The sequence below is a fragment of the Callorhinus ursinus genome, unplaced genomic scaffold (genome assembly GCF_003265705.2).
Source record: "Callorhinus ursinus isolate GAN/ISIS: 27379988/994484 unplaced genomic scaffold, GSC_fseal_2.0 scaffold5, whole genome shotgun sequence".
Lineage (NCBI taxonomy): Eukaryota > Metazoa > Chordata > Mammalia > Carnivora > Otariidae > Callorhinus > Callorhinus ursinus.
This window is the reverse complement of record NW_027397067.1, coordinates 64,521,129-64,535,298: the sequence shown is the minus strand read 5'-3', so window position 1 is coordinate 64,535,298 and position 14,170 is coordinate 64,521,129. Positions and strand designations below refer to the sequence as shown.

Sequence of the window (14,170 nt, the reverse complement as noted above, 5' to 3'; positions counted from 1 at the left end):
CCCGCTGAGCAGGGAGCCCAATGCGGGGCTCGATCCCAGGACCCTGGGACCATGACCTGAGCCGAAGGCAGACGCCTAACGACTGAGCCACCCAGGCACCCCACATCATTAGTTTTTAATGTAGTGTTCCATGATTCATTGTTTGCGTATAACACCCAGTGCTCCATTCAATATGTGCTCTCTCTAATACCCCTCACCCAGCTAACCCATCCCTCCCGCGAACCCTGTTTGTTTCTCAGAGTCCATAGTCTCTCATGGTTCATCTCCCCTTTTTATTCCCCCCCCTTCATTTTTCCCTTCCTACTATCTTCTTTAAAAAAAAAAAAAAAAAAAAAAAAATGGGCGCCTGGGTGGCTCAGTTGGTTAAGCGACTGCCTTCGGCTCAGGTCATGATCCTGGAGTCCCTGGATCGAGTCCCGCATTGGGATCCCTGCTCAGCAGGGAGTCTGCTTCTCTCTCTGACCCTCCCCCCTCTCATGTGCTCTCTCTCTCAAATAAATAAATAAAAAAAAACTTTAAAAAAAATAAAAAAACAAAAAACATGTAATATATTATTTGTTTCAGAGGTACAGCCATGTGATTTTATACAAATTGCTTAATTTTTCTGTTTCATTTCCTCACCTATGGAAAAAAAAATATTAGTATATACTTCATAGGATTGTTTTAATGGTAAGAATTAATGTAGGCTCAGTACTTTTAGCATTTCTGACACATAGGAAGAACTGAATTTGTGCTTGTGATTATTATCATGAACACCTTTTAGAAAGGAAGAAGCTAAGGCTTAGAAAAGTAAAGCAACCCACCTAAGATGATACAGCCAAGGAGCAGAAGAATTGAGTCTTGAACCCAGTTCTACCTAATTCCAAAATCTGTGTTCTTTCCCATTATTTCAGTGTTTCTCAAATTTGAGTGATGGATAGACTCCTTTCAAAAGAAACAGAAGTTCTGTTTAATGTCAATGTTGATTTAAATTATTTTTGTTAAAATGTTGCTAAAATATATCCAATTCTAAACCTGGATGTAACTTCTTATGTCTATAAATCAATTAAACTATAAAATTTAAACACATTTACTAATTAAATACAAACAAAAGTTGCAATGCAGTGAAATTCAATTTAGTAACATTTATTTAATGTGAAGGATGTTGTTGTGTTCTTGAAATTAAAACCACTCACAAAGGAACATGGTACTCACTGTTAAGGTTCAAGTTCTTTTGCGGTCATCGTGCCCATACATCTGTGTGCTGTGAGATCAGTCATTTTTTCCACCACTCTTCTCTGTTCCAACTACTGTGGAACCATAACATGATGTCATTTGGCCTTCACTTGGCAGAAATGCACCGTTTACATAGTAATTCTGCCTCCATGTTTTTTTCACTCTAGCCCAGGATGAAGTAGAACTACTTGGGTACAACAAACTCAAAACAAAAACACTATTGAATATGGGGACAATTCTTGGTTGTGAGGTTGCCATCAGATGGTCAAAAATATGCTTATGTACATATTTTTAGATTGCAATTGATATGAAATTCCCAAGTTAAAAAATCTCATAGACTACTGGGAATATGCTCAAGGATCCCCAGAGAACAAAAGACCTTAGTTTAGGAAGTTCTGAGCTGCTCTCTTTTGGTCTTACTCCTCTCTCCTCCCATCTGGAAGAAGCATTCATTTATGCTAAATGATTTAGAATAATGTTTGAGTCATGCTAACATAGTGCTGACTGGAAGGAAGTAAGAAGCAACAGTGAATTACCTTTTCAAGTTTGTGTACAATGGAGAGTGACAAAGATATTTTTCCTGAATATGTAGAATTAATGATGTTGGAGAGGGATGATTTTTATTTATTGCTGGCTTTCTTGGTTGAGAAAAGACGGAGTCACGATCATGGCTGACTATTATTTTACTCTTTTTAAAGTGACAATCAGTGACTAATGCTTATCTGGCATGTTATCATTTATAAAGGGCTTTCTCCAGTTTGATTATCTTCCATCTTCAACCACACCCAGATGAAGAAATTTCTCAAAGCAATAATCATAAGTTAGGGAGCTGATATTTAAACCAGGTGTCCTAAATTTGAACTTCCCTACTTTCTGTGGTACCACGCCACCTCCCATGAAGCATACTGCTGCATGCACCCTCTTCTGGACACGAATGGGAGAGAAGGCATCATATATTGTATGTTATGCCTGAGTTTCTCCCTCTTCAGAGGCAAGAAGACTTGAACTTTCACAGAAGTCATAACAAAATGTTAAGGGCATGGAGCTCTGGACTTATATTGCATTTTTATTACTTACTGGCTCTATGATTATGGAAAAGTTATGAAAAGTTGTGTAAACCCTCCAAGCTGCAGTATTCTCATCTGAAAAATAAGAAGGCCATGCCCTTTTCATGGGGTTATTTTAAAGATTAACCAAGAAGATAGATATTAAGAGCTGGGCACAATACCTGTGCATAGCACACTATTAATATAGAATGTGTAATGTTTACTCTTTGCCAGACACTCCTTATATGCTTCACATATTAACTCAATTATTCCTCCTATAACAACCCTTTGAGTTAGATTATTTTATTCCCATTAGACAGAGGGAGAAACCAAGGAACAGACAGATTAAGTGAGTTGTCTAAGGTCACCCATCTGGTAAGTTTTGGTGGTGGGTTTTGAACCCAGACTCCTGAACCCAAAATCTGTGTTCCAGAGTTTGTGCTTATTGGAAGGCTAGCCGCCACCTCTCCATCTTTGCTAGCTTTTAGTATTGTTGCTAGAAAAAGAGATTCTCTTTATTTACTCTCCCATCCTGCCATCTACCCCTATTTCCATGGCCACTTTTGAGATCTTTTTAAGATCCTTCCCGAAATAGTGCAACATCACTCAGATCTTTTACCCAATTATAGTCTTAGCTCCATCTCATTCATTTTCCACATCGCAGCCAAGCACCAGGTCTAATGTGACCATTCCTCTTCCTCATTACAACCTCTCTAAAGTTAATAATTACCCTCCAAATATTGTCCTGATCTGAGCCCCGCTTTCCTTTCCAATCTCAGCCCCTTCCACCTCCTTCCACTTGACATGCTAGGAATCCAGACTATTTGTAGTTTCCTGAAAACGCCCTTCACTTCTATCATGCTCTGAAGCATTTTTCCTACTAGCTCGACCATATTTCTACGAATGGCTAAATTCTTCATATCCTTTAAAACTTATTTTAAGCATCCTCTTATACAAGAAGTCTTTTCTGATATCCTTACTTGTACTTCCTGAATTCTAGATGTGATTATATTCACATTTACTAAGCAAGGAAGTATTCTAATTCTCAAAAAAAAGGGCACCCCCAAACAGTACGATCAATTACTATGCAGAACTGTGACATCATGGAGGAGTTTATATCAGAGTCACTTTCGGCAGATACTAAATAGCAACTGAACCAAATGTTATCACCAGATTTCCTGCTGGAACAATAGCAGTGTTGAGTGAATCCAGCTCTGGTCGTGTTCATGTATCAAGAAATCTTTGTATAACACTTTGTGATCATCAAAGTTCAGAACATGTTTTCCCAAGACCTTCCCACCTTTTCTTTTTCCCTCCCAAGCCTCATTTCCTTGTTATTAAGTTCATGTTTGTCAAGAAAAAAATTGGCCTCTATCTATCTGATTTGTTTACACTTGACTCATCAAAAATGTCTGTAAAGATGTTTGATGTCCCAGAAGCCTCTTGAGCCTCTTGGTGGTTCTTTAAGACATTTTTTTTTTCTGAGAACTGAGACTGTTTCTGGCCAAATCCAAGTAAATGGGAACTTCAAATAACTTAAGACTATTAAAGGGATCAAAATATATGCATGAACATGCTGGCATGTGCTCTCTTGTCCTTAAGTTATATAACCAGGCACAAGGAAGGGTTTCAATTTCTCCCTGAAGGTAAATTTCAGGAAACAGGTTGTTGCACAACATGACCTAAGGAACCCTTCTTAAACTAGTACACAGTTCCCTGGGCCCTATTGGGATTTCTTTGTCCTTGATGTCACTAGCATTTCAAAATCAGAAGGTACCACCTCCCAGACAATAGCTAATCTAAGGATTTCTTTCAGAATGACCTTTGGCTTACTGCTGGCTAAGGCAGAGTAGGGTCCTTCCTGCCAAATCACCTGCATTCTTGCTTTCTGGCTATACCAGGTAGTCTCTCCCAGTCTGTAGAAGAGCAAGCAAGCCCAAGAAAAGATAATGCAATCCATGTGTCCCAGCATAAATGTCTCTGTTTTTTACCACATGGCCGTAAGTCATTTACTCAAAGGTTCCAAATTGTATTTTAAAAGTTCAACAAATAGTTCATTGTACAACAGACTTGGGCACTTAATTAGAAACCGCAATACTTTGCTTATTGTATGTAATATTAAATGGCCCTTTTCTTCCATTATCCAAGTGTTGTAGGTAATTTATCATGGAAGATGTCTTGTGCAGTACACTATGAAAGTACTGCAACTCTATACAAGTTACACAATTATGGCCTCGTTTGAGAAAAAGGTTTTCAAGAACACTTCCTTAATAGTTCTTCCTGGTCACTTTTTCTGATCCCTCCCAAACCACAGGATGTCCTAACTTTAAAACTTACCACAACAGCAACAAAGCCCCCATCTAGTTGCTAAACACTCTTGGAGGCTTCCTTTTTGGAATTCATTTTCAGTTCTCTGCCATTGCAAGTCACTAGAGGAAAATCATCTTATTGTTTCAAAGCCAGAGAACAGAAATTGAATTCAATCACCTCTTTGGATGTGTTGACACCATGACATCCTGATTTATCATTCCTAAACCCTATTACCCTCTTGCACCAGTCAGTAACCCTTAGAGGAAGGAAGAGATGGCCATACAGTCCCTGCCTCTATATATCTGAATGAGAAGTAGAAACTTACTTACCTAATGCCAAACAGCTGGATATGTGAATACATCCTGATGCTTCCCTTCTTTATTCCATATTCAGCCAGATGTTTGGCATCACAGAGACAACACCTAATGTTTCTAAAAGGAGTTTCAAAAATACTATGACTCTTCAGATTGGGAAGATGGGAAAACAAAGACCGAGTAAGATATAATTGAAATCTATGCAATCATGAAGGATTTAAATAAGTTGGCTATAACTCGTTCATGAGATCTCAGAATACTAGAAACATCCTTTGAAATTTGAGAGACTTTAAGCAACAAACAAAAGGACAACTGAGTTGAGAATAAACATATGGAACTTGTTACCCCAGAGGTAGGGAATGAAGATACACATGCTAATTCAAAAATATTTACATATATTCACAGACGATCAACAGAGTTATTAAAGGCAACAAAAATATTTGGGGTACATTGTGAACTTTTGGATATTGGTGTCATGGAGGACAATTCCAACTTTTAGTGTGCATTCCTTGGAGTAACTGTCTGTATCCATACACTGGGTTGGTTGAAATCCAGTCTGGCAATTGTTACTTGCATGGTAGCTGCTTATAATTATTTGTTGAATGAATATTAATATGTATAGTGCTCGAAAGCACTAAGCTTGAAAGTACATAAACTCTTACATATGCACTCACATTTTACCCTTATTTTAATGCTTTCATGTTGAAAAGGAGCAAAATTCCCAAGAGAACTGAGATGAAGGTAGCGTGGGGCGGGGGGATAATGATTATGGCAGAGTAATTACAGTTTTGAGCTCTGGGGTCAGAACTGTCTAGAACCCCAGCTCTACAAATCACAGTCTTTATCACTTCAGACAAATTACTTAAACTCTCCAAGCCTTAATTTCCTTGTAAGTAAAGTGAAAATAATGAAAAGTCTACCTCCTATGGTTTCTGTGAGAATTAATGAGATATCCCATATAAAGCATATTGTCCAGTCCCGGCACATAGTAAATATTCAATAAATATAAGCTATTTTAGAGATAAGAAAGTTTATTTGCAAAGATATTAAGTAGTCTAATTATCCCACAAAACATGGCTTATTAATTATAATACTAAAAATCAAACAGAATTTTTTGGAATCTGAACCCTGTGTTCTTTCCATGTGCCTGGCATAAGCTATTTGGCCAAAGACAAAAGACTGGACTGAGTTGTCCAAGAAGAAAGAACCCTGGCACTTGGCGTCTGAATGAGCTTTCCCATACAGTGACAAATGAATGCTATAACTCCTTAAGTCGTGTATATTTTAAATGGATTTCTGTTTGTTTTATGATAAAAAATATCCAGTTTATTTTTGATTGATGATAGTCAACCATATGTTTGATTTTGTGAGCTTACCACGATCATCCTGGCAGTGTTTGCTATATATTAAATAGATTCTATCTATAGTTTTAAGTAACAACAAATATTTGCATTTATAGAAGATGTCTTATGGTTAGAAGAGGATTAGACAAAATGATCTGAAGGGAACATTGCAGAAGTGCTCCCTAACAACCTTATTCCTCCAATGAGGCCAACGTTGCAGACCAAGTTTAGCATGAAAATTAATTAATGTTCTTTCCAAGATGTCTTACAGAATAAGCCAGCTAGTGTGTTTGGATAATAGAAAAAAAGATCCTTTATAATATCCTTTTTAGTAAAATATAATCACCAAAAATATTTCATCTACACCGTGGTTATTTGTACTTAAGGGTAGAATGTGCTTAGCCACAGTTGAATTCATATTTCTCTTACTTTAAATAAAAGCGAATCAGGTTATTGCATAGTATGGGGTACACTGATTTCAACTGCTTATCTTATTTTCACTCTACCACCTCCTTCACCATCACAAACACCACGTGGCACATGCGTCTAGTGGTGCAGACCCAAAGAGTATGTAACATGTAGACCAAAGGTGGTAATTGTGTCAGTTAATCCTTGCTGTGTAACTATCACCTCAAAACATTTTGGCTTACACAACAAAATGTATGATTCCTGACAATTTGGTGAGTTGCCTGAGTAATTCCAGTTTGGGCCCACTTAGCAGCTCGGCTGGGGCTGGGGTGGTCAGGATGGCATTACTCACAAGTCTGGTTGTTGGTTCAGTGTCAGTAGGGTGACAGGCCACATGTCTCTCATTATCCCACAGCCTCGCCCAGATTTATTCACATGGTGCTGGTTGCAGGATTCCCAAGAGCAGCAAGCAGAAAGTCCCGATAAACAAGTGATTTTCAAGCCTTTATTTGTGTCATATTGTTGATTGTCTCATAGGACAAACTGGTCATGAAGGCAAGCTCACAGTGAGGTGTGGTTAAATAGACTTTGACTCAGTGGAAAGAGCTGCAAAGTCTCATGGCAAAGACTGTCATGGTAAGAGGCATAAAGAGCTGAGGTGATATCTCCCCGCTACCGCAGACCATGTAGGACACTATCTTGTGAGAATTCTCTACCAGAAGTTGTTTTGCATTTCACAAAGAACCTTTACTACCATTCTTTATTCCATTCTCTCAAAAATTTTGGAGGGAAGATCAATGATAAAGATAGGCATTTAAAAAAATTAGTCGTGTGACTTTGGTCCAGCCATTTACCATTTCATCACTAGATAGGATTTCAACAGCGTCTGTGTCATGACATTGCTGAGAGAATTAAATGAGATGATTTTGTGTAAATTATTTAGCACAAGCTCAGACTATTAGCTTTTCTTATTCATTTAAAATTACTCTCTGGGCACTTACCATACTCCTATGAATCACTGTAGAATATTTCTAAGAATTTGTTAGGTAACATTATTGAGCCAAATTATCTATACTTTATTCTAGTTTTTATCTCTTTAATTTTTTTATTATTTTAGTATAGTTGACCCAGAATGTTACATTTCTAGCTTTAACTTGAGGCAAATTACTTAGCATTTTGGATCCTATGTTGTTTTCCTCACTTGTGAAATAAGCATAAAAATAATTATATCTGCCTCATAAGATTCCTGTGAAAATTGCATATAAATACCTACAGAAATGTCTGTCACATCATAAATACACAACAAATGATGATTGTTATTATGTCAGGGCATTGGACTAGACACTATATATATATATATATGTATATGTACACACAGAGATAAAAATATTTATTAAACATGTCATTATGTATACTACAGCCTATTTGAAGAGTAAGACATTAAAGAGTTAACACATCAATAAATTATAATTGCAAATCATGATTAGTACCATGATAGATAATATTATGAAAAGTAACATAGAGATGAACTTCTGATCATGGGATGGCGACAGGTCTCTCCAGTAAAGTACTATTTCAGCTAAGAATTCATCAATCCAAGAAATTTGAGATTTTCCAGAAAAGAAAAATTAAAGGCAGAGATAAAACAACTTTCTCAAGGTTGTACAAGGGAGAAGTGGATAACCCAGGAAGTTTCTCTGCAATAACACAACTGCTCTAAACGTTATTGGCCCTGGGGACAAATGTTGCTGAACTCTCAGTGAGCTTGATAGCATCTCAGAATGTTAAACTCTACTCATCTGTGTGTTGTTCTCCTATTTACCTTATTCAGCTTATGGAAACTTTAACCTGAACCCTGAAAAAAACCTAAACTGTGGCTTTTGAAACTAAAAACTAGTAATTCTGTGCTTTGTTGTAGTCTATAATCCTGCCATGTAAAATTTTAAGATGCTCTTCATATTAAAGGGCAAGATTTGTGACACTGCATACAACTGTAAGCCCCAGCCATATGCTGTATATTCTATCAGAGACACAATTTATATAAAAAGACACAAATAGGAATTTAAAAAGTAAGTGGAAATAAATATATCATGCAAAAAGCATAAGAAAGCAGAGTCATTTTATCTCATATTAATATCAGATACATTTTAAGGCAAATAGTATCACCAAGTTAAAATACAGACATCCTGCAATGATAATAAAATCAGTTAATCAGAGACCATAAATGTGTGTATTTAATACCAAAGTTTCAACACTGACAGAAAGGGAGAATAGACAATCCTATAATCATAGTTAAAGTTTTTATTACCCCTTTATCAGCCATTGAAAGAATAATGGAACAAAAAAGGCATCAGAAAAGAGATAAGATGAACAACATTGTGGCCCTAACTGATAATTATGCAAGAATAAACCCAGTAACTGTCAAATACACATTTTTTTTCACTTGCTCATGGTATACTCACCAAGATCTAAAAAAAGATGCTTCAAAATGATACATCAAAAATGGTACCATTCAGGGCCATAGCTCGAGTCTCAGTTTTTTTTAAAAAATAATTAATAACATGCTTTCTTTACACATGAAATTAAACTTAGAAATTATTAATAATAATACATCAAGGAAATAATCCCATACCTGTGGACAACATAAGCACACTTACCAAGAGCCCACTACCAAAAAAGAAATCACATATAACTCCAGTCTGATCATGAGGAAAACATCAGCCAAATCCCATCTCGGAGACATTCTATAAAGTACTGGACCAGTCCTCCTCAGAACTGTCAAGGTTATCAAAACAAGGAAAGTCTGAGAAACTGTCACAGCCAATAGGATCCCTAAATGTACTGTAATATCCTGTGGGGTCCTAGAACAGAAAAAAAGGTGTTATGTAAAAACTAAGGAGATATGAATAAAGTATGGACTTTAGTTAATAATAACTGTACCAAAAATGGTTCCTTAATTGTACCTAATTTACCAACTAATGTAGATGTTGATAATGGGGAAGCAGAATGTGGGGTACATGGGAACTCTCTGTATTACCTTCTCGATTTTTCTGTAAGTCAAAAAATTTCTGGAATGTAAGTTTATTAAAAAGGGAAATGAGAAAATAGTTTTAACTCAAAAGAATGCAAACAGGTATCAAAATTTGAGGGATACAGCTAAAGCAGTGCTCAGAAAGAAATGGATAGCTTTACATGCTTCTAGTAAGAAAGGAAAAAAAGAACTCAACCTGAAGACCTAAGATTATACCTTAAGGTAGGGAAAAAAAGCGAAGAGTAACCCCGAAAGAAGAAGAATGAGGGAAGTTATAAAGACAACAGCAGAAATCAATGAAAAAAAAAAAACATGTATAATAAAGAAAATGAACAAAGCCAACTCGACTCTCACACCTTGTTGGTTGGTGGTAATATAAAATGGTACAACCACTTTGGGGAAAAATCTGGCTCTTTCTAGTAGTGTAAAGTACACACCTACCCTATGACCCAAACATTCTACTCCTAAGTAGTTAGTCAAGAAAAGTGAAAATAAATATTCACAAAAAGACTTGTACAAAAATGTTCATAGCAACTTTGCTTATTATAGCCCCAAACTAGAAACAGCTTTACTGCCCATCAATAGAATAAATAAATGTGATTGATAACAAAAAAGAACAAATTCCCAATATAAGCAATGTATATTTCCATATAATACCTATTTCAATGTCCATAACTCTGTGACATATCATTATTCCCCTTATTCTAGATATGAGAAGTCTGAGGCACAGAGATGATAATTTGCCTAAACGCAGATCGCTATAGCGAGGGACAGACCCAGGACTCAAACCCTGTTGGGTGCCAAATGTTTTGCTCTTAAGCAATATATTATGCTTCCCTGTGTTGACCTAAAACAATCAGATCCCTTGAGTGATGTGTAATACAAAAAGGTTTTCTTGGAAAACTGTGCTAAAATATGTGCACGCACACCGTGCTCCTAAGCAAGCGTAGTTTTAGGTGCAAGATGATTCCATAGCATCGAGTCTTACTTGCTCCTGGATGCACAGACCTAGCCAGACACGGGAAGTCTGAAGAAAGATCGACATATTGCCAGTTCTAACATGGCTGCTACCACCACCAGACCGACTGGGGGAAGAATCTGTGCTGACAGATTAGGTTTCAGGAGATACAGATTCTAACACCAGCTTTGTGACAAGGCAGCTGAGAACTAGTGTACGTCACATCACCCTCTGAACTTCATCCATCGATGAAGGAGGCAGAACTTGAGCGTCGACCTTCTGTTAAGTTAGGAAGTTCTATGTCTCACCTCCTAACAGATGAAATCCTAGTTCCACTTTCTCATTATTATTGCTCATTTCTAATAATTGAGCCATAATAAACTAGCATCTGTAAGAACATAATTTACATAGAATAAAAATTATTTGCAATTCAATGTCCAAAAAGACTTTCTCCTATTGGGAGGATTGTAATCGTGGTGAGGAGATGCTTATGATACAGTAGAAATGAGAAGTGGCTTCTTAGGGATAAGACCAGCAGGGTTCAAATCCCAGTGCAGAGCTTTCCAGCCACATGAACCTGAACAACGCACCTCCCGACTCTGTTTCCTCATCTGTACGTTGAGAATGTAAGTGCATATATCTCAATGACTTATTACGTGCTCTGCCTGAGCAGCCATTGCCAGAACCTGTCCGGACCCCATCCTTTCCCAAAGTAACTCCGACTTGCTGCCAAGAAGACCCCCCCTTAGTATCCGCCTTTCCCTGCTTTAAGCTGAAAGGGCTAGGGGAGACTAGATGAACTCTGGCTTTATTAATACCCTGGATATAATGAGGTAGGTTTGTTTAAAGTGGTGAGATATACTATAAACTCAGCAAGGATAATCAACCTCCACTTGTAGTATCACGTCTTCAGGAGTTAAAAAAATAATTTTAATTTTACAATAAAAGGAATAAGAAATGGAAACCTGGATGTCCCTCTGCTATTTCAAAATCAAGTAGGAAACTTAGTTTATAGGTGGGTTCAAAAAAGGACTCTTTTCTTCTTTGGACTATTGAAACAATTTAGCTCATATCCCTTCTTCTACTGCAATTTGTTTGTTCTTCTGTTTAGTGCTTATCTTTGTGGAAGTCTTATGGGACATCCCTCCCTGTTTCCCTTCCTTCTTTCCCTCCCTCTCTGCCTCTCCGCTTCCTCTTTCTTCAACTGTAGTTTGAACCTTTGAGTGGCAGACCTAGTTTTGTGTCCTGCCACTTAGCACAGATTCTGTCATAGGATAGGTGTTCAATTTCTGTTTGCTCATTTAAATTGATCATTATAAACAAACTTCTTGCAGCTGGTATGGACCAGTGCCTTTTCCATTGGAAGCTCTTCCTGAAAAACACATGGAGCATGGGGAAATGAGAACAGAGTAAGTAATCTAACCTAAAAGGTTGTGAAGCCCCATGACACACCCAGAATGCAACAGTCCAAATATGAATTCAGACCTTGGCTTATTTTTCTTTTCTTTGTTGGCTTCAATACTGACCTCGAGTCATGGGCCAGACTGTGATACAAACAGGACAATTTTTTGTTGTTCTTGCATTTACTTTTGTATTCCACACTAAAATCTAGAAATGCTTTATCAATGGATCAATAACAACAACACCAATAATAATAATGGGGTGTATCATAAAAAATTAAAACAAATATATAAATACATAAATAATCAATAGTACTTAAAAAATAAAATGCTCCAGGCACTTATCAAAGTCTTCTAAGAGATTCATTGAAACCCACATTCTGACATCCATACTCTTACCCTTAGATTTATATAGCACAAAGGGGACAATGGTCATGATGAAAGTCAGATGGAGGATTTTAGTATCAGTGGCCTAAGGATGAATCAAGAAACTTAAACATTTTAAAATAGCATGAAATTTTGCAAAGGATACATACATACACACATGCATACATATTTATCCCTATACTATTCAGTGGCAGTGGTCATAGATATTAGAAATATCTATTAGTATAATAATAAAACTACATATTGGACACACATTGTCTATTGGGCATTGCATACAAGTTTGTGTATTATTTATACTTCAAATAAATTTATGAGATAGAAAATTGAGGACACTAAATAAATTGCCAAAGCTGTGCACATATTAAGTAGCATGGCCAGTATTCAAACCCAGAAAGTCCAACTTCAGAGCCCCTCTTTATCACCACAGTGTATTTGGTATATTCAGTAGATATAATAACATTTTACCCAAAGTATTGTAAAATCTGATATAAATTTAAGAAATTCCCTATATACATGAATTATAATTACTTCTTATTTTTTTTAAAGATTTATTTATTTGAGAGAGAGAGAGATGGAGCTTGAGCAGAGGGGAGGGGCAAAGGGAAAGAATCTCAATCAGACTCCCAACTGAGCTGAGCGTGGAGCCCAATGCCGGACTGGATCCTAGGACCCCCGAGATCATGACTCGAGCTAAAATCGAGAGTCCAATGCTTAACTGAGTCACCCAGGCGCCCCTAATTACTTCTTTTTTTTAATTTATTTTTTAAATTAAATTCAATTAGCCAACATATAGTACATCATTATTTTCAGATGTAGAGTTCATCAGTCGTGTATAACACTCAGTGCTCATCACATCACGTGCCCTCCTTAATGCCCATCACCCAATTACCCCATCCCTACACCTGTCTCCCCTCCAGCTACCCTGTTTGTTTCCTATAGTTAAGTCTCTCATAGTTTGTCTCTCTCTCTCTGATTTCTTCCCATTCAGTTTTCCCTCCTTTCCCCTACAATCCTCTGCAGTGTTTCTTATATTTCACATATGAGTGAAACCATGTGATAATTATCTTTCTCTGATTGACTTATTTTGCTCAGCATAATGCCCTCCAGTTCCAACCACACTGATGCAAATGGTAAGTATTCATTCTTTCTGATGGCTGAGTAATATTCCAGTGTGTGTGTGTGTGTGTGTGTGTGTGTGTGTGTGTGTGTGTGTGTATACACCACATCTTCTTTATCTATTCATCTGTCAATGGACATCTCAGCTCTTTCCATAGTTTGGCTATTGTGGACATTGTTGCTATAAACATTGGGGTGCATGTGCCCCTTTGGATGATTACATTTGTATCTTTGGGGTAAAAAAGGAGAGATCATGACCAACACCAAGGAAATACAAACAATTTTAAGAACATATCATGAGCAACTATATGCCAACAAATTAGGCAATCTGGAAGAAATGGATGCATTCCTAGAAATTTATAAACTACCAAAACTGAAACAGTAAGAAAGAGAAAACCTGAACAGACCCATAACCAGCAAGGAAATTGAAGCAGTAATCAAAAATCTCCCCAAAGGAGGGTATGTGCTATGGTGAGCGCTGTGAATTGTGAAATCACAGATCTGTACCTCTGAAACAAATAATACATTATATGTTAAAAGAAAGAAGAAGAAGAAGAAGAAGAAGAAGAAGAAGAAGAAGAAGAAGAAGAAGAAGGAGGAGGAGGAGGAGGAGGAGGAGGAGGAGGAGGAGGAGGAGGAGGA

The 14,170-nt window shown here is 37.1% G+C and overlaps 1 long non-coding RNA gene across 2 annotated transcripts in view; it reads right to left on the bottom strand.

Annotated features, from left to right (window-relative positions):
• LOC112823353 (uncharacterized) overlaps positions 1-14,170 on the bottom strand; it is a 32,700-nt gene that overhangs the window by 15,024 nt on the left and 3,506 nt on the right. Inside the window, exons 2-4 of one of the 2 annotated variants that reach the window (XR_012378310.1) lie at positions 9,294-9,497; positions 1,195-5,002; positions 543-924 (exon numbers count right to left, since the gene is read on the bottom strand). This is a non-coding gene — a long non-coding RNA (uncharacterized lncRNA). Of the gene's footprint in view, positions 1-542; positions 925-1,194; positions 5,003-9,293; positions 9,498-14,170 lie in introns of those variants that run through there. The other variant, XR_003208007.2, reaches the window with a different exon arrangement.